We start from the raw sequence: 21717 nt of genomic DNA on the forward strand, positions 1-21717 counted from the left end.
AAAGGATTCCTGGATGGCTAAGTCCAGTCAAACTTGACTATAGGGTGCGGCGCTCATCCTGATTCAGGCTGAGGGAGCCGCCGTTTGTCCACAGACAGCTTTCTGGGTCATGTGGCCAGCATGACTAAACCACTTCTGGTGCATGGAACACTGTGATGGAAGCCAGAGCGCATGGAATAAATTTCTATGTCACTCATCACTTGATATCCCAGGCTTCCTTCATACAGTTTCTTCACTGCTGGGAAAGCAACACAAACAGTGGGCCATTTCAGATGTAACACTAGACCACAGTATAGTGCTATGGGAACAAGCAGCAGCAAACCTCATGCATGTTTCCCTAACCACAGCACAGCCGCAAGTAGATCAGTAACTTTTGCTTACTGTTGTTAATCAACCTGAGTTTGTTTGGGGACCTCTAAGTGGCTTAATCGACAAACTGTTAGCAATCCAGGATCATAAACTGTGGTTTGCTGTGGGAATACACTTCGTGGGTTCCTTTGAACCCGGGGTTATTTGCTTTAAGTTAAGTTTGTTTATGCACTATTTTACGTATCCTTCCGTTTAAAAGTGAAAGTAAAAGTAAAGCTCAGTAGGCATGTTGCCACTGAGATCACTCCGCCTAAAAGTTAGTTCCAGAGGTTTGAATCTGTCAATGATCATTTATTCTGCTTCCCGCCTTTTTTAGGGGCAGCAACAGCGTTTCTATTGGTAAATATATCATTCGTGACGTTACACTTGGTTGTCAATAAAAGGCTGCGGCTCCCCGCTTAGGCATCTTCAGTTCAGTTATTTTTGGGTTTTGTTTAGTTGGGTTAAGTTTTTGGGTCTCTGGGTTGGATGGGTTGGAAGCGCGTGTAGATTTAGTTAGGTCTTAGCTTGCGGAAGATTCTCGGTAAAGGCTTAGATAGCTTTAGTTTTAGCATAGGCTTAGATCGCGGAAGATTTGGCGCGTATAGTTTTAGTTAGCCTTAGCATTGCGGAAGATTTGGCGGTGCAGGGTTTGTTAGCTTAGGAAAAGCTTAGAATAGTGATAGGTTTAGTGAAGTGTAAAAGCCTATGCGGGTCAGCCAAAGCCATTCAAAAGAAGTATTTGTGTCTGTCTTTATTTCACTCCGTGTAAAAATTTTGGGGTCTATCTAGTCTTCATGCTTAGGTGTAACTTTAGTGTAATTCAGGACGTCGCAAGTATTTGTAGCTACTTTCACGAGGCATTTTCATCCGAACGACTCACGCACCTTCAGATTAGCCTGGCGAACAGCGGTACGGTTCGTTCGCAGGCTTGGCCGGCACCCGTGCAGAAACGCATGTGAGGTGCTGGCCGCAGATCCCCGGCAACTGGAATCCCATGTGTAGGTGGCCTAAACCTACACGCGGGAAGCTCCAGCAAAGAATCCCCGCAGTTTGCTCCTGCCTTGTTTAATAAATTTAATAAATAAATAAGCAAAATCCTGACACAAATAACTTTAAGAAGTTTATTCTCTCTCTTTATCCACGCATGTATTTTCTTTGAACTACAAGCAAACACTGAAGTGGAAAGCCACAAAAGACACATCAACACTTTAATATGTGTAAATCAAAGGAAAAATAAATCTTCATCAGGGGATAACTTTGGGTAATTTCTAAAGGTATCTTACAGTTCATATACTTGCTATCAATGGGAAATCAATGAGACCAAAATCAATGTGACTTTAAAAGGCTTAGCGTGCCTGGATCACACCCAAAGAGAAAACTGACATAAGCATTATTTTTTTTTTTAAAAAAAGCAAAGGCAAAACAAGTCCAAGAAGCATTTTCCAATTGTTTTCAGTTTTCTGAAGGTTTGTTTTTGCTTTGGGGGGGGGAAGTACCCCATTTTATGGTGTTACAGTCCGTCAAATGTGGAATTCCCTTTTGTTGAATAAATGCCTAACAAGAAGATTCCACCTAAACATTAGGAAGACCTTCCTGACAGTAAGAGCTGTTCGACAGTGGAATTTGCTGCCAAGGAGTGTGGTGGAGTCTCCTTCTTTGGAGGTCTTTAAGCGGAGGCTTGACAGCCATCTGTAAGGAATGCTTTGATGGTGTTTCCTGCTTGGCAGGGGATTGGACTGGATGGCCCTTGTGGTCTCTTCCAACTCTATGATTCTATGATTCTAAGTTCACTAACAATGTATATTCTGCAAACCTCTACAGCAGAAAGAGAATGGATGCACACAAATTGGATCCAGTAAAACTGACCCTCTTGAAATTGCATATCTCCTTGCCACAGGCCTCTCTTCCTCTTTCTTTCTTTCTTTCTTTCTTTCTTTCTTTCTTTCTTTCTTTCTTTCTTTCTCTCTGGCTATGCACACATTATGATTAACTCTGCAACCAGAGTGTACACATGATGTATCTATCGTGTGTTATTTTGAGAGATACTGCAGTTTGACTTTTTTTTGTCCCAAAAGTAGCTTCAATCCGTATTGAAAACCTAAGCCATGCTCAGTTTGCAATTAAGTCAAGATGCGCCCATTGAAATTTGAGTGAGTGTTGCAGGGGCAGGGCAACCAGCTAGATAATGCATAACAGGAGAAGACATCCCCACCAGCGGAAGGCCTGACCTAGAAAAGTGGATAGAGAAGCAACCAGAGGAAATAGTGAGCAAGGTACTCTTTCAAAATTCCAAATGTGACCATCTTCTCAGAAAGGTTGGTGACACATTAGACAGTGTATGGACATTCCCTAGGAAGAAGCTGACTTTTACCTGTGGAAAATAGGATAAAAGCATGCAATATGCAAAAGGAGCATTTTCCATGCCTTCTGCAGAAGCTGCAAAGCAACAGGTAGGGTAAGCAAGGAGCATACAGAAATTTTGGTTGTTGGTACCGGAACTGGTGGCAGAAAACTAACATAGGAATATGAAGATGATAAGATGGCCGGCAGGCGAAGTCCTTTTGGGTCTGTGAGAATGGTGTCACAAAGATCTGCCTGGCACAAGCCTGTCTCTTTAAAACATCCAGTCAGAACCGGTGCTAGGGTTTCTTGCGCCCTAGACAGACCACCTTCTGGTGCCGCCCGCCCCCCGCCAAAGCCTCCTTTAGCGGGAGGTGGGGTGGTGGTGTAGAGGCAAGCAGCAGTTTCTCCTCTGTAGCGGAGGAGCTGCTGCTAGCCCGTCCTTCCCCCCCACCCAAGCCTCCATTTTGGCGCCCTAGGCAATGGACGCGCCGGCCCTGCATCAGTTCCTTGAACTTCCATTTCTTCTAGGTTTCCAGATCACCTCTCCCTACTAACACCTTGAAATCCACAAATGAAGCCCTCCTTGTGCTCCTTGAATAGGTGGGGAAGCTATATTTTATGTTTTTAGATGTGCTGTAAGCTGCACAGAGTGGCTGGGGAAACCCAGCCAGATGGGCGGGGTATAAATAATAAAATTGTTGTTGTTGTTGTTGTTGTTGTTGTTGTTGTTGTTGCCTGAGGGTCACATTCCCACATGGGCAATTTTTTGAGGGTCACATGCCAGTAGTGGGTGGGGCTTAAAAATGGACAGAGCAATGTAAACAACTCTTACTTTTGCACCATAGGCTATATTCCAGCCACACAAAAAGCAGAGGTTTCTATAGAGACATCCCTCCACCCACTAGCCAGGCAGAAGTACTCAAGGAGGGCACAGAACATGGATGATGAGAGGTGAAGCCTGGGTAGAAGGGGTTCAGCCTAGAGAGAATATATGGCCTAGGGAGAGTCTCAAGGGCAGACAGGCAGCCTGAGGTTTCTCACACCTGCCTTAGGTTATCTCCTTGAGTACAGACAGTCCATTGGATCTTTAGAGACAGTGTGGTGTAGTGGTTAGAGTGTCAGACCTGAGACATGGGAAACCAGAGTTTGAATCCTGACTTGGCCATGAAGCTCACTGTTTGACCCTGGTCCAGTCACTGCCTCTCAGCCTATTCTACCCCACAGGGTGGTTCTGGGGATTAAAATAGGGGGAGAACCACGTATGCCACCATGAGCTGTTTGGAAAGAAAGGTGGTATATATAAACAAGATAAATAAATAAATGTTCATTTAGTTCCTCATAAAAGCATCATTTCACCCTTTCCTAGGGTCCCAACGGTATCCCAATCACTGCTGTTGCAGTGTTCCTGTTGCTAATTTATTAAGCATTCCATCAGTACTAAGATGGAAAGCATTTCTCCAAGGCAATAGGATAAGGCTGCCATTTTTCCATAGGCAAACGAGCATGTGAGAAAGGGTGGAATGGCCTCTGGGGAGCTGGCCCAATCAACTTTTAGGGACAGGCCCTATTTAAGCTGCTGATTTTACTCTCAGCCAATGTTCTCAAGGCTCCTACAGTAAAAATGGCTTGAGGGGCATTACTCTGGAACTAGCTTTCAATTAGTATGCCCAGCGCCAGATTTAGGGAAGTGCAGGTAGTTCCCTCACACAGGGTGCTACGGTGAGGGGGAGCAAATTAACAACAACAAACAAACCAACAAACAACAAATAAACAACACTATATTTATATGAGTACCTACTCAAAGTGAGGAAGGAGGTCAAATTTTGTCCTCACTCTGGGTGCCATATTACCAAAGTCTGTCTCTGAGATGCGAACAAAGATTTTCCAACTATGGTAAGAAGGGCAAGTGTTTCACTTCAAACACTTGCTATTAGGGAGATGAGCCATTAAGGCAGGTCAATGTTTTGGCCAGGGATGCATTTGATATGTACTTTAAGCAAGTGATGTTGATATCAATTTGGAAATTAGTATAAGATACACATCTCTGCCAGTTTACCACCATAAAATTCTGCATTTTTGGAGACAGGTTTTCAAAGCTTTTTCATCACAGAGCTCCCCACTTTTCTCTAATTCTTTCCTAGGCAATTGTATCTCGTGCTGCAGGTTTAAAAGTGCTTAATTTTGGTTAGATCTCTGACTGACCTTGTGAATTTTGTTCTGAGGGACTAACACAACTTAGACAGACTTTAATTTTTAGATCAACTTTATGGAACCCATAAAAACGGATTTTACAATTTTTGCATATTTTTATATAAGGTTGTTCAAGCTTGGGCTTGTAAGTTATTTAGAAAAACGAGGAAATCCTGAGAAGCTAGCAACAAAAGAGATATGAGAATGACCCAAGCCTTCAAGCCTAGACAATATTTTCTGTTTTCCTATACTAATAAATAAAAAAGTTCAGTGAGCTTGCCAACATGTCATCTTTGTCAGAATCCTTTTTGCTGTTGTTTCTTTATGTTTTGCTAGAGAACACAAGAATCAGCGTTATGAAAAATGTATGCTGTTGTCAAGTACGTACAAGTAATTTCTGTGAAGTGTTAACTAAGAAGGACTTAGCTGCCAAATTTTTAAGTATATATTTGTTTTTAAGCACTTTTATATATTCATTCTTCTATGTAGGAATTATCAAAATATGATAATACAGCTCTTCAAATTCTCACTTCAAATATAATAGTCTAACCTGAGACAGACCAATCCTGCAAACTAAGTAGTTTTTCTTATATCCATCGAATTTCAGCAACCGCTTGAAATCCTGAATCTCTTTTAGGTGCTGTTGATATAAAGAAGCTGGTTTTTCATCTTCCCCCCAAGGAAAAAGAACACTCAGGCCGAACATTAATTAATATACAGCTGCCAAAAGTTTAAGAAAAGCTTTGTAATAGGCAATCCAGAATGTCTGAAAGTTTTTGTGGCAATTGGATGACTAGATATGAGATGGATATGAGATAGGGAGATATATTAGCTGCGATCCAAAGATTTTCAAACACAAGGCGATGTAGATGACTAGTTATACATGGGTAATAATGGGAACAGAAGGAATGGGGCTGTCAACTTCAGTTCATATTACAAGAGAGATGACGAGGTGAATACCTTAGCATAACATGGTACTATGCATAGCTGTGTATCTGACCAGTGTCCACCATGTGTTTGGCTCTGCTAAAGCGTGTTCTCCTTCCTAGAGAGCACGTGTTGCGGTTGGGGCCTAGCAAGACACCCTGCTGGAGTTGTGGGGCGGGATCTATTTAGATAGCTAGGATACTGATAGGGGCCGTTGCGGTTGTTGGGGAGAATAGCATGTTGCAAAGTTTGATAGACAGGTCAGGGGTTATATATACTGGGCGTTCTTAGCAACTGCCCCTCTTTGCTGCGTGCATCGGATCTCCCACCCGTCCCCCCCTCGGTATAGGTGTGTGCTTTGACCTTGCTATGCCTGTCATGGGGTCGTCTGCTTTGACAGGGGCCTGGTAGGAATTTTCCCAATTGGCAGATTGGCTTTGGCCATTGGGTTTTCGCCTACTGCGTAGCAATTAGTCACAACTGTAAGGTTGGCGGTTAGGCATTGGTTATTCAATTTGGTTGGTGGAGGGGAAGTGGTTGGCCGTGCCTGCCCCTCCAATGCTGCTGCTGCGCAGGGAATTCCGTTAAAGGAATCCAGGGGCTCTCCATGCTTGTCCGTCCCTTGGTCATGGGTTAGGGCCACGCAAGGGCCCCTGGGAACATTAAGGGAGAGGGAGGGTCTTGGTCGCCCCGTCCCCAAATCCTCTCCTCAAAGTGTTTTCCCTTTTGCTGTCTTCCACCAAGCGGTTGGAAGTCAGCCTGTCCCCTAGATGGGACTTATAGTCAAACCAATGCCTAAGCAACCACTCACATGTTGTAATTTAATAAAACAGTTGTGGCCAAATTTTTATGCCATTAACCTTAACAAAATTTCTGTGTCCGGTGTGAATCACTTGGGGGTGGGCTTGAGGACGCAATGGGATTCCCAGGCCAGTTTTGGAACTGTTATGCAGGAGCAGTTACTGGATATGAGCATCTAGCTAGGGGACCAAGGCAAAAGAAGAAAAAGAACCATCACCATCATCTAGGGATCTACACACATTTCTAAAAGCTAGGAGTTTGTCATAGGGTCTTTGACAATGACATCAGATGTTGTAACATTCACTACCATTGAGGAAGCCATGGCCGTATAAGACTTTTCATACTTCATTTGTTTTTATGGTGAATTCAGGCATCTACTGCAGTGATGAACATGTGATACAATAAATATATATATATATTCATCTTTCATCCGCAATGTGTTGCAATAATTAAAATGCTCTGTCCATACATGACAGATAGAGATAGATAGATAGATAGATAGATTTATTGTTACGGTTCTCAACCAGCACGCACATATCCATAAAAAACAATCCAAAATACATGCTAAAATATGAACTATAAATATAAACTTTAAGCTTTACAATTTTTAGATAAAAGAAGATATCACTACTTTAAAAGGTGGGCTACAGCCGGTTATAGCACTGGTTCGTCTTTAGCTCTGTCCTGAAGCTGTGTGGGTACTTCAGACTAGTTTGGACCGAATTTTTATGGCTCTAGCTAATGTGACAGCAGTTACCAAGTAGGGCTGTCAACATTCCCTCCAATAATCGCATGGGGAATATTGCCACGTGCAAGTGCCTTTGAAAGACACTTTGCAAGTGAAATGTAACTTCATATGGATTTTTTTTTTTCAATTTTGCATGTTAGTTCCTATCCCTACAATAGGCTGGTTGGTTTCCTATTGCCCTTTGTACTGGACTATTTCACAACAGAGTTCCTTATTCAAAGTACTGACTAAGATATTGCTATTGACAATTGTGCTGAACTCTTACTTTCCACCTGGGGACACAGTTTCATGTGCATGTTGGCCATGGGTGCATATTGACCTTTGTCAAGGTTAAATAAAATTGTATACATCTTCCCAAGAATTTGGTCCAGTTTTGCTCCCATTAACATAAATTGTATTTCACAAGTAAACAATGGATTTAGAATATTGCTGCTTTCCTAGACTCAGTGAATGTGCCTCAGACTTAGCAAGGCATTTTCCCCCTTTAAATTTATTCTCTATTACTGTATATTGTATACTAGCTGGTGGTAAATTGTAAATATGGCTACAACCTGCGGAGATCTTTTTTAAAAGTGTTTAAAAAGCAATTTAAGATTCCAGTCAATGGATTATTAATTTACTTCAGAATTTGTGGCTTATAATGTTCTTCTCAGTAACTCTGTGTGTGCGCTTTCGTTTATAATCATACTGAGGAAAGTGGACTATTTTCCCCTTTAAAAACAACATAGCCTGCTACACATCTCTTGCACCCCAATTTATAAAAACACGTTGTTGTCTGCAAATGGGCAGCAATTTGTCATTACTTTCTGTTTCTTAATGTGACTGCCAGATGCTGTGAAAATGTAGTGTATTATAATATCCAGAGGAAATTAGGGAAACAGAGCAAATGCGTGGATGCTGATTTCTTGAAATTCACTCATTAACTCACGAGAGCATAAACATGTAATATCTATGATCTTATCCACCAAGCACCATCCTTGTAAGAGAGCAGGTTTCTGCATATGGACTGTGCTTTTGGGCCTGCCCCATGTGCGAAGGTGAATGCTGTGGTAAAAAAAATCCCACACCCACCACCCAGAGCTACGTTCAGGGTGGAAACGGAAGATTATTGCAAAGAAGGAGAAATACCGACTAGAGAAGAGTGGCCGACTAAGCTGATGGAATATGCAGAAATGGCGAGACTGACAGGAAATATCAGAAACCAGAAAGACCAAGTATTTTTAAAAGACAGTTTTTCCAGGTCATGTGGCCAGCATGACTAAGCCGCTTCTGGTGTACCAGAGCAGCGCACGGAAATGCCATTTACCTTCCTGCCGGAGCGGTACCTATTTATCTACTTGCACTGGCGTGCTTTTGAACTGCTAGGTTGGTAGGAGCAGGGACCGAGCAACAGCAGCTCACCCCGTCCTGGGGATTCAAACTGCCGACCTTCTAATCAGCAAAGCCCAAGAGGCTCAGTGGTTTAGACCACAGCGCCACCCACATCCCCAAGAGTCTGCTTTAACACATCCCAAGTTATTTAAACTCAGAGGCTAAAACTAGCCTATCTAACCTTCCCTTTAAGCTGTAAAGGGATAGCACTCACAAATGCGAGGAAGGAAGGATAATATCTAATAAATATATTAGATATGATATTAATAAATATATTAGATATTCTGTCCCATCATCTATTCACATCAAAACATATGTGACTCACAGCTAGGTGCACCCCACATTCTTGCTTACTGTCTGGTCATTTTCAAGTTCCAGTTTTAATTCAGTGAAACATGGACTTCACCTCTGCATGTCCAAGATAATGCCCATGCTATTGTTTATGCCAGGGGTGGCCAACTTCCAAGAGACTGCGATCTACTCACAGAGTTAAAAACTGGCAGTGATCTACCCCCTTTTGGGGGGTTCAGGTCGAGGTTGTTGAGCTTTTTTTTAGGAAGGAAAGCCATCCATATTTGGGGGGGGTCAGGGCAAAGATGTAGAGCTTTTTTAGGGGAGCCAAAATTGCTGAGCTTCTTTGTGGGGAGCCAGTGATCTACCACAGACATCCAGTGATCTACCAGTAGATCACGATGTACCTGTTGGACATGCCTGGTTTATGCCAACAATTAGGAGATGATAAGCAGGTCACGTTAAAAACATCTAACGAACTATTGAGTTGTGCTTGTTTTTATTTTACGTATTTTGTGTTTTTATATTGTGATTTTATCCTGTGAACCGCCCTGAGACCTGCGGGTATGGAGCAGTATAAATAATAATAATAATAATAATAATAATAATAATAATAATAATAATAACACACCCCTATTTTTTATTTTATTTTTATTACCTTACTTCAACTTCTGAGACCAAACTGGTACGAGTTAACATAGTGGTTGAAAGAAGAGAAGGGTTCTCCTATCAGGATATCCAATCATTTAATTTCTAAATAAAATCCTTTTTACCTGTGCATTCTGCTTGTTTTCTTAGAGGATTGAAACGCTTCCAATTGCTTCAGATTCAACTTGTGAGAGATGAGCGGAGCTATAACACGCATGCTTTGTCTTCATTATTGGCTTTCTCTAAGTCTGGCCATCAATTTTGTTTGCTTTTACCGCAGGCTTTGTTGGCACAGACAGAACAGGCATCTTCTGTGTCAGCATAGATGATTCCCTTACCCACCATACCAACACAGCTCCAGGAAGAGAGAGAGAGAGAGGAACGGCATTCCAAAGATGGAATTGTGCTTTAAAGAGCTATTTAGGAGGCTGGAAAAAGGCAGCCAAGTGTTAAACAGCAAATTCAAGTTTGAAAGTGTTTTAAATGATGGATGTGAAGTATCATAATTCAGCAGCATGGAATGGGACCTCTCACTGGGAGAGGCTAAAGAAGAAAACTGAACCAGTACAAAGGGAACCCCCTCCAGGGAAGAACTCAGACATTTGGTCCTGGATTCCAGTTAGGGTAGGCCAAAACCTGATACTTTTATCTCCAACCTTTGACCTTAACATCTGGAAACTGAGTTTGTGTCAAACAGAAGGAAGTTTTCTTTTCTGTTTCAAATGCTTTATTGGAGAACTCCAAGTTATCTACAGTTAACTGAGTTGGCTCATGCTAGGTGAGAGAGAGAGAGAGAGAGAGAGAGAGAGAGAGAGAGAGAGAGAGCACTTGCAGTGAACTCTGAAATTCAGAATATTTGCACAAGACATTGCAACTTTCGTACAAGATGGTGGCATGATAGTTTGTATGCACAGTCAATACGATTGTTTGCATGTATTGGTGCCAGAAAACTGTTCAGATAAGTATCCCCAAAGGCGTTCTAAATAGCATAGAACTTCCAGCTCCTTTGAAGTCCTTAGTCGTTCTTATATCAGAGGGACTGGACCTAGTGCCAGAAATAGCAACATATTTAAACATCTTGCATGCAGACACAAATTAAATTCATTCAGCTTAACTTGCATTTACAACATCCATTGAAACATTAAGTGTGATATAAGTCATGCTCTTCGAGGCAGTTACTTTCATTGTTATGTTTATTACTAATTTAAGAGACTCTTCTTTGAGTAAGGGAGGGGGGGATTACTGAATTTAGACTGCACATTATAACATCAAAAGCTCTGGTTTTAAATAAGCCTGTTTGCGCCACAGAAGACTTTCTCCCCTTACAGGACACTAAATGGCAATGTCAGACAAGTTTCTCATTCTAGCCTAACAGTTCCTTGTATATATGATGAACTGTCAACATCATACATACAAAGATTTGGGATTCATTCAATCACTGATACACACATGGAGATTCAAAAATGGTTAGGGTACTTCCACCAGAGACAGAAAACTGATATTTGCTATACATACGTGCCCAAGGCACTAATTATTATAAAAGTCTGAAAATAGGATAGCGAGGATTTGCAGCCAGAGCTATAAAGTAAGTCTGAAAAGAGGACAAGCCATGCTGGCTGAGACAAAATGGGTGGGTGTTTGAGCATCCTCAAATTGGAAGAGCGAATTTAACAGTGGCATCCATGACTGTATCTATGTTTGCAGAGTGCAAGCTATATGGTCTAAACTACTGAGCTTGCTGATCAGAAGGTCGGCGGTTCAAATCCCCGCGACAGGGTGAGCTCCTGTTGCTCGGTCCCAGCTCCTGCCCACCTACCAGTTCGAAAGCACAGCAGTGCAAGTAGATAAATAGGTACCGCTGCGACGGGAAGGTAAACGGCCTTTCCATGTGCTCTGGCACTCATCACGGTCCTCCATGCTCCAGAAGCAGTTTAGTCATGCTGGCCACATGACCTGGAAAGCCGTCTGTGAACAAGCGCCAGCTCCCTCGGCCTGAAAGCGAGATGAGTGCCACAACCCCATAGTTGCCTTGACTGGACTTCACCGTCCAGGGGTCCTTTACCTTTTTACCTTTACCTATATTCCTCAGTATTTTTATATTTTCACAAGAGCTGCAAGTTTAGGGTAAAATCCTGTGATCCCTGGAAGGGTGTTTCATCCTGGATCCCTGACATGCCCCTCCCCCCAACCAGGGACTGGATTTACAACCCCCAAGGCATGTAGGAACGCATAATACATTCACTTCTACTTTGCCAACCCATGCCTTGCATGCATTAGATCAGGCAGTAGAACATACACACTTTAGGATTGCAGCCTTAGCTGAGGAAGATTGTGATCCTATACATATTGCTATGAATTGGGGGGGGGAAGACCCCCCCATAACCTCTACATTCAGTAAAGGGTTAGAAATTGAGCCAACTAATAACTCCATGAATTGAGCAAAGGCTGGAAATAATACCAGCTAGCTTCCTCAGAAGGCTAGCCTAGCAACCGCTAGGAAGGAGGAGGAGGAAGGAGGCAGAAGTCCATGAGAGGACTGAAGGGCTGACTGGAGCAGGCTGTGACAGAGAGACACAGGGGTGGTGCTTAGGATACCTCCAGATCCAGTTCTGCACCCTCTTGGGACATGAATGCTGTGAGCTGTCTCCATCAAAACCCAGGTTGTAAATATGGGTAAAATAAACCATATTTCATCAAGCCTCTGTTGTGTCTCATTTTCCCCAAAGAAACTCAAACCCTGGTTAAGTGCCAAGATCCCTGGAATCTTGCTACTGCTCGGCAGAGATTAAGGTGGTTTGTAGCAATATTTACCTGGGAATAAGTCCAACTGAACTCAGTGGACTTCTTTTTGAGTAAGCATGCATAGGATTGCACTGGAGATCAATTAAATTAATTAATTTAAATTTGATTTCAGATAATAAGACATTTAAAACACACACATAGATTTTAATGCAAGTGTGTGTGTGTGTGTGTGTGTGTGCATGTAAAATCAGTAGATGACAGGGCCAATCTCAGAAAAGGCATTTAATCCTATATGTGAGAGAAAAGGGAAGGCCTCTTCTGAGATGCACCTGACATAACATCATCTCAAAGCAAAGAGTTGGATCCAAATTTAGTTGTACTCATTAAATTCAATGGGGCTTAGGTTAAGTGATGAGGAACTTGTGCCACTGATTTCAAGGAACCTAAGTTCAATTAATTTTATTTATTTATTTATTTATAAAAGTATACATATACTGACCACGCATAAAATATCAAGATGGTGTACATCATTATGTATACAATAATTAAAAAAACCCGCCACTAAAAACAGTACCAATATTAATGTACGAGTCCTTTATGTTGGATCCAGTATAAGCTACTCATTCAAATAAATGGGATTTAAACTAGTAATGATTAATGTGACTCACATGGATCCAACTCAAAGAACATGTTTTTCATTTTTTTTACAACTACTGTTTTTATATGCAAATTTATGTACATTTAATCAACTAATTGACTTAAATGCATATAATTAATTGACTCAGATTTTAAAAACTGGATGGCAGCCCAAATATATATATGTATTTAACAGCATCTTCGTCTTAGCAGTGCCTGAGTTCCATGCCAGCTAGTTATTCAGGTCTTACAAACTTCCAAACCCTACAGATCCTGAGATTCTGTGATGGTCCCCTGATTCTCAAGAAGCCTGATAAGCAATATCAGGGTGCAACTCACCCACCCGAGCTTCTCCTTTGTGGGAATCTCCAACTTTTCTCCAAGCTCTCTCTGATCCTACCTGGCCCAAAGAGAGTCCACAAAAAGTACCAGAAAAGTTCGGGAAAATTATATAACACAGGTAAAGCTCTTCGACAGAATGCATTGTTAAAGCCAAAGACACAGAGCATGATTTCAATAGGCTTCAATGACGGGGAAAGTAACACTCACTGTGAATTCAGATTATCATCTGGTCTCATGAGAGTACACAACCTTCATCTGAGCCTGTGAAAGGCTTTGGACATTCCAATTATGCATGCTGTACATTTCCTTATGTTACACATTTCATGGCTGCCAGCTGCAGATGGTGCTATGTAGTTATATAGCTCCAAGCAGAGTGTTTCATGACTGTCTCAAAACAATTCCCACAATCCCTTTATCTCTCTTCCATGGGGGGTTCCCATTCATACACAATGCTGCAATGTACATGGTTGGGTAGGGTGCTTTCTTTTTTTATACACATACAAAAAATTGTACACTTTCTACCTCTTGTTATCCTGCCATCCAGACAGTCAGAACCAATCACTCTTCTTTCTTTCTTTCTCGCTTAGCACAATCACATTGGTTCTGATCTATGATGGATAGGTTTTCAGATGCTTTCTGAATCATTAACAAAATGATGGTCGGGCTTGGAAGAGAAAACATGAATTAATCAAGCATGAATCAAACTGCACCAGCAAAATGCAAGAAAGCTCCCCCAGCCCATGGAAAATGTTTTAACTGCTATAGCACAAGGCTGGAACAGGAAGCTCCAGCAGTTTTTAAACACAACGGCCTTGGCACCGACGAAATGTACAGAACTTTCGACGTGAGCTAACATATTTATTGCAAATGCTCAATTATGAAATTTGTTTTAGACAGGACATTTCCCAGGGAACCAAATTAAGCCTAATGATACTTAATAGCAAGGACTGCTGCTTAATTGGGGTGGTAATTCCATCTAATTGGGATTCCTGCAGGTGAAAAATGGTACACAAAACAGGTATAAATTGTTTGGTCTTTCTGGCATCCTGATACTAGTCTGGTGCTCTGTCTCATTCAGGGTAGCTCTTGGACAGTCTTTAGTCAGGAAAGCCAAGTGGCTCCAGAAACGTAAGCTATAAAGCAATAGAGGCTCTGCTCCACCAAACTTCATTCAGCTCTCAACCAGTCCCAGCCTGCCTGCCTTAATACATACAACCAGTTCAGGAGCTGGAACTGGCTCTCAGGTTCCTCCTTCTTAGACTCACTGTTGCCCTTGTAGGACTTGATAGGAAGGAAGTTGGGGACAAAACTAGAATGAGCTGCCTATGTTTGTCATTGGCTCTGGTTCCACCTACTGTGTCCCCAGGGGCATCGGGCACTATTGTTTTCAAACAACTATCTGTCAACTCTTTTCAAGCAGGGGAACCTGGGACTAGTTCATATTATAATTTGTACGCATGGGCAATCCTGATCAACGTCATTTACACATTCTAGTGAATAAATACCACGTGTGAAACCAAGCACATGTAGGCCTGCGGTAATTCACATTTTCCTAAAGCTGCTGCTCTGTATCGTACTAATCTACATCCATACCTGTGGGATATAAGACAGAACAGTAATTCGACAATGCATGCTATGGGATTATGCCAAATATACTTCTCCACCTCCAAAAGTGTATGATATAGCAGGCAAAAGATGTGTTTATTGGACTGCATTCTTTCAATTAGCAATAATCACACCTCGGATTAACCTCATTGGTTACAATACTGCCACTGAACAAAGCTATATTAGACTGCATTCTATATTCCACTTTGTATTTTCTAAACGGTATCTGTATATTCAGATAACATACTAATCTACATGTAGGTTTAAAATAAGATTCAGTAAATCCGCAGTACAACTGGAAGTTCTTAAGTGGTTCCAGATCTGTTGCCTAATTGCTCAAAGGGCATGGGATAATGGGATACCATATTCGTATTGAGAATCTATTTGCAGAAAAAAACCAAAACCCTGATAGATGAATGAAAGAATTTGGGAAGGTGAGGGAGGGACATTTAATATCAGAGTCAAAAATGTGCGTTGAAGACTATGGGTGCCACGCAGCGACACTGACATTTGTGCTCCAGATAAGTATAACCTTCCTATCTTGCTTTGAGAGATGAACATACTCAACTTTCACATGAGCAGAAATGACTTAATCCAACATTTGCTCTCCAGTGTCCCTTCCAGTCAACATTTCAGTTTTGCCAGCCTTCTTGTTCCTCACCTCTTCCTGTGTTCTTCCCCACTCTCCAGACTCTTATGTCACCTTAAAGGCTAACATTTTTATTGTCACAAACGTTTTCTTGGACTAAGGCTGCGTACGTATAGAAAATGCAGCTAGGATGTTCTCTTCCTCAATTCGGATCAAAGCATGTTTGGCGAAAAATCACCAAAATCCAGCATTTAATAAGAAACAACAGGATAGAGATGGATTGTGGCTAACGGCATGTGTACACCGCTTCTCAAATCAGCGGTGGGAACATACTGAATGCAGAGTAAATCAGAGTGTGTACACAGCCTAAAGCCCACTAGAATTAGATGCATGAAATGCTACAGCAGAGGGAATAATTGATTTGACTGAAGCAAAAGAGAGAGAAAGGAATGAAACTTACTAATATATTAAAGTCTCCTTTTCAAGTGCCTATCTAGAAGAATGTTCATGTTTGTGTCCCGGGAATTTGATCTTCCTCCAATGTCAGGTTTGTATCCATCTTTCGCTTTGTGTATGGACTGGCATCTTTGTTGTATATAGACTACAGAGAGAGATTGATGGGAGGTGCTGGCTTGGTATATAGCATATGCGTTAGGCCCTGTAAAGTTTGGATATGAGCCAGGGTTGGCATCCAGTTTGTCACAAAATCTGGAGCCCACTTATTGTTTCTGGTTTGCTACACATTGCTGTTGGTAAGTACCTGCTACAGATTAGGGAGAATATCAGTAAGCAAAGAGAGGCCTACATCTCAAGCAGGGGTAAGGAACCTGTGCTCCTTCATATGTTGTTGGATACCAATTCCCATCAGCACCAACCAGCATGGCAAAAGGTCAGGGATGATGGGATTTGTACTCCAATATCATCTAGAGGGCCACAGGTTCCCCATCCCTTACCTAAAGCCTGAATAATTGAAGCACGATTGTCAAGGATAGGTAAGGGATGGGGAACCTGTGGCCCTCTAGATGATAGGAATTCCAGGTAAAAGCAAGCGGTGTTTTACACAATATGAAATAGCAACATGTTCAGTTCCACTGCCATGTTTTAGAGAAGCCATTTTTGGAAGCATATCTCCACTGTCTCACCTTTGGTGCCACTTTGTCCTTTTAGTGGATCATTTCCGCATGTTGATCTGATCCTAGTGATCTAGATAGGATACAAAACCTTTGAAAACGGGATTAAGTCAAAGCATGTCAAGCTAAAATCTCAAAATATCTTGTGCCATTTACAAGGCAAGTCACAAACATGCATATCTATTCGTGTTGACTTCTATCAAGAAAAAAAACAAGGTTAATAATCAGTTTAGTCGAGGTTAGTGGCTTGCAAAAATCTCACCACTATAGACACGTCAACAGCTTTGTTCCTTAGGAATGCACACATTACAAATCAAAACCCAAATTCAAACAAAGACTACTTCATAAACAAAAATCTAAAAAAATATTAAAAACAAGAAACTAATTTTAATTCCACTCTCCATCTATGCTCAGTGGACTCCAGTATAATGCACAATCTAAATTATCTGCTATTGAAAATTCAACAATGCTAAAAATGGCCATATTAGCTGCAATTGTGTCTCACTAGCAGGACCCAACACCATTATTACCCAGAAAACGTCGCCACGGAGTAATTTCAATCCTTGTTAGGGAGAAAAAAACAGGTTCTTAGAGTATGCCATCTTGCAGCAGGACATGGTTACATTTCAGGTAAGTCAGGCTTTGAACAGCAAAATCATTTAAAACATCACTTTCAATCAATGGACCATTTTTGACCACAGACAAAAATAAATGCAGTTGGATCCAACACCTAATTATTATCTGGGAAATGTTTTATGTGCTGTGTCTTTAAAAAAAACCACACAAAAATTATCTTCTATTTGTCTCTCTTTAAATGCTGAATGCTATGATAAATCAGTCTACACTAAAATTAATAACTATCAGGTGCAAAATGTTAGCATAGCAATTCATAATGTAAAAGTCAACTGGCATGATGAATTATGGTACTAATGAAAACTGCAGCTTAACAGAACAGATAATAGACAAAAGCTTAGAGTGAATTTTCAACCCAGTGTTAGACTGCCTCATAAAGGAAGAGTAATTCATATCCTTTCCCCAGCTAAGATACGTACAAGTGAAAGAGATGTATTTTGCCCTTCCAGCATGACAGTTTCATGCAGCTTAGCACAGTTATGTACATCCACCCATTTGAAAATAACTCCAGAGGCTATCCATAGGTATTGATCCATTTAATATGTTCATGAAGGCTTTAAGCATCTATGAATCCATTGGGAGATCATACAGGATTTAGAGTGAAGTGTCATCAGTAGACCGGTGACACACAACTCTGCAAAATATCTGAATCAGGTGTGACCATACATGTCCTGGATGTAGTGGCTGGCTGGATGCGAACCAGTAAGCTGAGGCTGAGGCAAGTAGGGGTGCTGGGGTGAGTTTTTCCTTGAATCCAGGAGATAGATCTGTTACCTGTTCTGGATGGGGTTGAAGGAGCAGGTGCATAGTCTGGGAGAGCCTTTTAAAAGCTTTGGCTAGCTTGCCACCTAGGACTGTATATATAGGATAGTTTGGTTACAGTTATGTAAGCACTGGTAACCTCAATATAGGACTTCTGCAATATGGTCTATGTTGGGCTGCCCTTAAGGTTGGTCTGGAGTAGAGATGGAAGAACCTGTCCATTGCTGTTCATGTAGTTCCCCATTTTTCCAATCTTAAATTCAGTTTAAGCAGCAACTTGAGAATTCTTTTGCAGCAACTTGAGAATTCTTTTTTTTTAAAATCCTCATGAAAATTCAACAATCCAAATTTCTCCTGATAAATATATTTTATATGTGGTTTTGACTGCTGTGCACATTTCTGCAAGCAAATTTCTCTAATATAGTGCATTTTTCTATGTTATTTTCCTTTTTATGCACACTTCCCCATAAAATATGCATTCATTGAAAAACTGTGTTGCAAAATTCAGAGTAGTGTGGATTTTGAAGGATAGACGTGTTTCAGTTTACACAGTAACATTTCAAAAAGTGCACATTTGATAGACTCAGTTTTAAATGTGTACTGAATTGACTTTCTATTTCATTCCTAGCCTGGAAGCTGCAAATAATGCAGAAAGTAGCAGCTAAGTTGCTGAGTGGAGCAACCTCTCACCAGCCGGTGACAATCTCTGCTAAAGCAACTGACTTGATTGCTACTTTAAGGCTTTGCAGTTAGTGTGTAAAGTGAGAAGAAACTTGGGACCTGAGATACCATCTTCTCCTTTCTATACTTGTCCAGTCACTGAGGTCTTATGGTGGCAACACAATCCCAACATATGCTCTGTGGTTACTTTGAAACCTTCATAGGATCAACATGTTGTTTTTCACAAAACATCCTGGTTTCCCTGTGTCAGCAATTAGGGCTTTAAACCCATGGAAGAAGATTTGCATTCATTATTTATCCACAAGACAAGACAAAATGAGCATTTTAGAAACTACCTTTTTCCCTTTGCAGTCTTGTTTCAGACATTTGACTTCAGAAACCCCCTCCCACTGTGCACATTCTTTCAAAAATGTATCCACCAGGACTTCTGATCTTGGCAATTTGCATATTATTTTCTTAGCCCTCCCCCAATCAATAATACTTACCTTTTATATATATTTTAATCCATCCTTCAGTTTCTTGCTCAGCCCAAAGCCTTGGATGTGCTCTGATTTTTTAAAAAGCTTGTCATCTCTGAATATGTTCCAGATGATTATTTGACTTCTCATAAATCCACTAGCAGTTCTGGAAAATTGCGTTACCCTCCCCACCAAGAGCAAACCCCTATTTTTTTCTCACTTCAAAACTACTGTTATTAATTACCATGGAAAATGTTATTTAGTGACTTAGGGTCTGATGCTTTCCTCTACTGAAGTGAATAGGAATGTTCACAGTTACAACAGGACAGAGTAGGACCTAGCCCTTAATTTCTTAAAGCGTACTGTATCATTAGGAGAATTTGCACAACGCCACAGCACAGACTTTGCTTAATCCAGCCATTCTTTCTAGGCATCAAATGTAAATACTTGCCAGTGAAGCTGAAAAAAAATCAAATGTGGGATAAGGGATGCTAGCTATAGTATTTTCATATTTTGCAGTATATGCTTTCTCACCCAACCCCTTTGTCTCCCAGCAACTGTTCAGAGGAATACAAAGCAGAAACAGCAAGGTTTTATGACAACCCATTGCAGAGGCACCTCCATCAATTGCACCAAATGGGTGGCGATTGGATTATAGTAAAATATCTCCGTTGACTCTTGGTAAACATTGGGACCCATCATTATTGGATATAGATATAGATACTGGTTTTCTGGTGTAATATCTTGCAGATTGGAAAAATGTCCCAAGTCAAAGAGGCCGACAGGTGTGCATTTGGTCCCCTTCCCTCAGGTTCCCCACCCCTGTTGCAAAGACTACCCCGAATTTCCGAATCACAAAGGGAGACCATGGTGCATGATGACAGCCCTGCAATGCGACAATTTAACACACCTCATGGTCACAGAAAGTAGGGGAACAAATTCCTTAAAATGAAGCAATGGCCTGCTATCGATATTCATACTGCAGTCACCACACACATCAAGAATTGCACAGATCAGCAATACAATGTCACCTTCAACAGCATTCGCATTAGGCTTCAGAACTTAGAAGGCTTTGCTTATCTTTAATTACCAACGACATGATTTCCAAGCATTAGACAGAAACAGCTGAAAACCACAATGGTGCTCATCCAACCTTGTAGGTGGAACTTTTTCTATTACTTGTATATTCTTAACCATTGCTATTTTTCTAGAAAAAGAGGAGCCAGAACTCACCACAAATCCCTCCCTTGTTCTCTTATAATGGCAATGGCAATGGCGCCTACCTGAGAGGTGCTCCAACTGAAAAAAGCCCTGTTCTTAACCAAGACTTCAGAATCTGATGACCTAAGTACCAGCAAGCACATTATTCACTCCTGTTGTCACATTAGCCTCCAAATAAGCTTCTTTACTGAAAAATAAGATTCAGTGGTAGAGCTTCTGCTTTGATGGAGAGAGTCCCATGTTAAATCTCTGGAATCTCCAGGTAGGACTAGGAAGGGACTCCTGTCTAAATCCTTGGGGAGTTGCTGTCCATCAGGGTAGACAGTAGATGGATTTAGATGGGCCTAGGGCAGTATAAGTCAGCTTCCTATGTACTTGCGACAGTGGCAAAGAATATATAAATATGCTTCTCCAGGTATCTCACTAAGAAGTTCCTGGGGACCTTGTTGCTAGACATGCAGCACTAATTAGTCTACAGTAGATGGCAAGGTAACATCTGCTTTAATGCTATAAACAGTCAGTGGATGTTTCGCCTTTAATGTTCTTAACTGCCAAGGCCTGATGGGGCAAATCAACAATTTCTTATTTAGGAAGTCCATTTTGCACATGGTTTCCAATCTTCAGAAACTCAGTTTGTAAAGCTCAATTGCCCCCTTTGAACCATTCCACTAATTTAGAAATGAAGATGGCACAGAAACATAAGTATCCCTTAATGAATGCCTGATGGCATGTTTGGGTTGGTCCTGGAAATCATCTTAGAGGTGTTCTAATCTCCCAGCATTTGATGGTAGCATAAAGAAGGCAGCCAGATGGCTCCCCGGCACCTCCAGTTGAAAGGATTTCATAACTTGGTGCTAGGAAGGAGTCTCTTATTCTGTAGCATCACCAAAGGGGAAAGGGGTTGCAGTGGCAGGGGGAGGCAGCACCCCTCAGTGTTGGCTCTCTAGAGACTAGCTTCGTGGCAGCTGGGAAGTCCCAGCCTTCACAAGGCTGAATAAGGCAGCTAAGATCTTGGCCCATTGCTACATTTCCAACAACACTTGCTGCAAAGACCTCACCCCATGCCTCCCAGGTTCTGTCTTGGCCAGCAAACTGTACACACAACCCTCCCACAACTTGGTTACCCCAAGTTTCAGCTGGTCCCTACCTTAACATAGGAAGAGTTTCATGGATCAGGCCAATAGCCCATCTAGTACAGCATCCTGTTCTCACCGTGACCAACCAGCCAGGACAAACCCACAAGTAGGA

General features: G+C 41.5%; 1 non-coding gene across 1 annotated transcript; it reads right to left on the reverse strand.

The window, feature by feature from the left end:
- Window positions 1-15020: 15020 nt before the first annotated feature.
- On the reverse strand, window positions 15021-15174 carry LOC117047701. Its single transcript, XR_004426751.1, has one exon. It is a non-coding gene; the product is annotated as a U4 spliceosomal RNA (small nuclear RNA).
- Window positions 15175-21717: the final 6543 nt, after the last annotated feature.

Source organism: Lacerta agilis, chromosome 5, assembly GCF_009819535.1.
Source record: "Lacerta agilis isolate rLacAgi1 chromosome 5, rLacAgi1.pri, whole genome shotgun sequence".
In the NCBI taxonomy this organism is placed as follows: Eukaryota; Metazoa; Chordata; class Lepidosauria; order Squamata; family Lacertidae; genus Lacerta; species Lacerta agilis.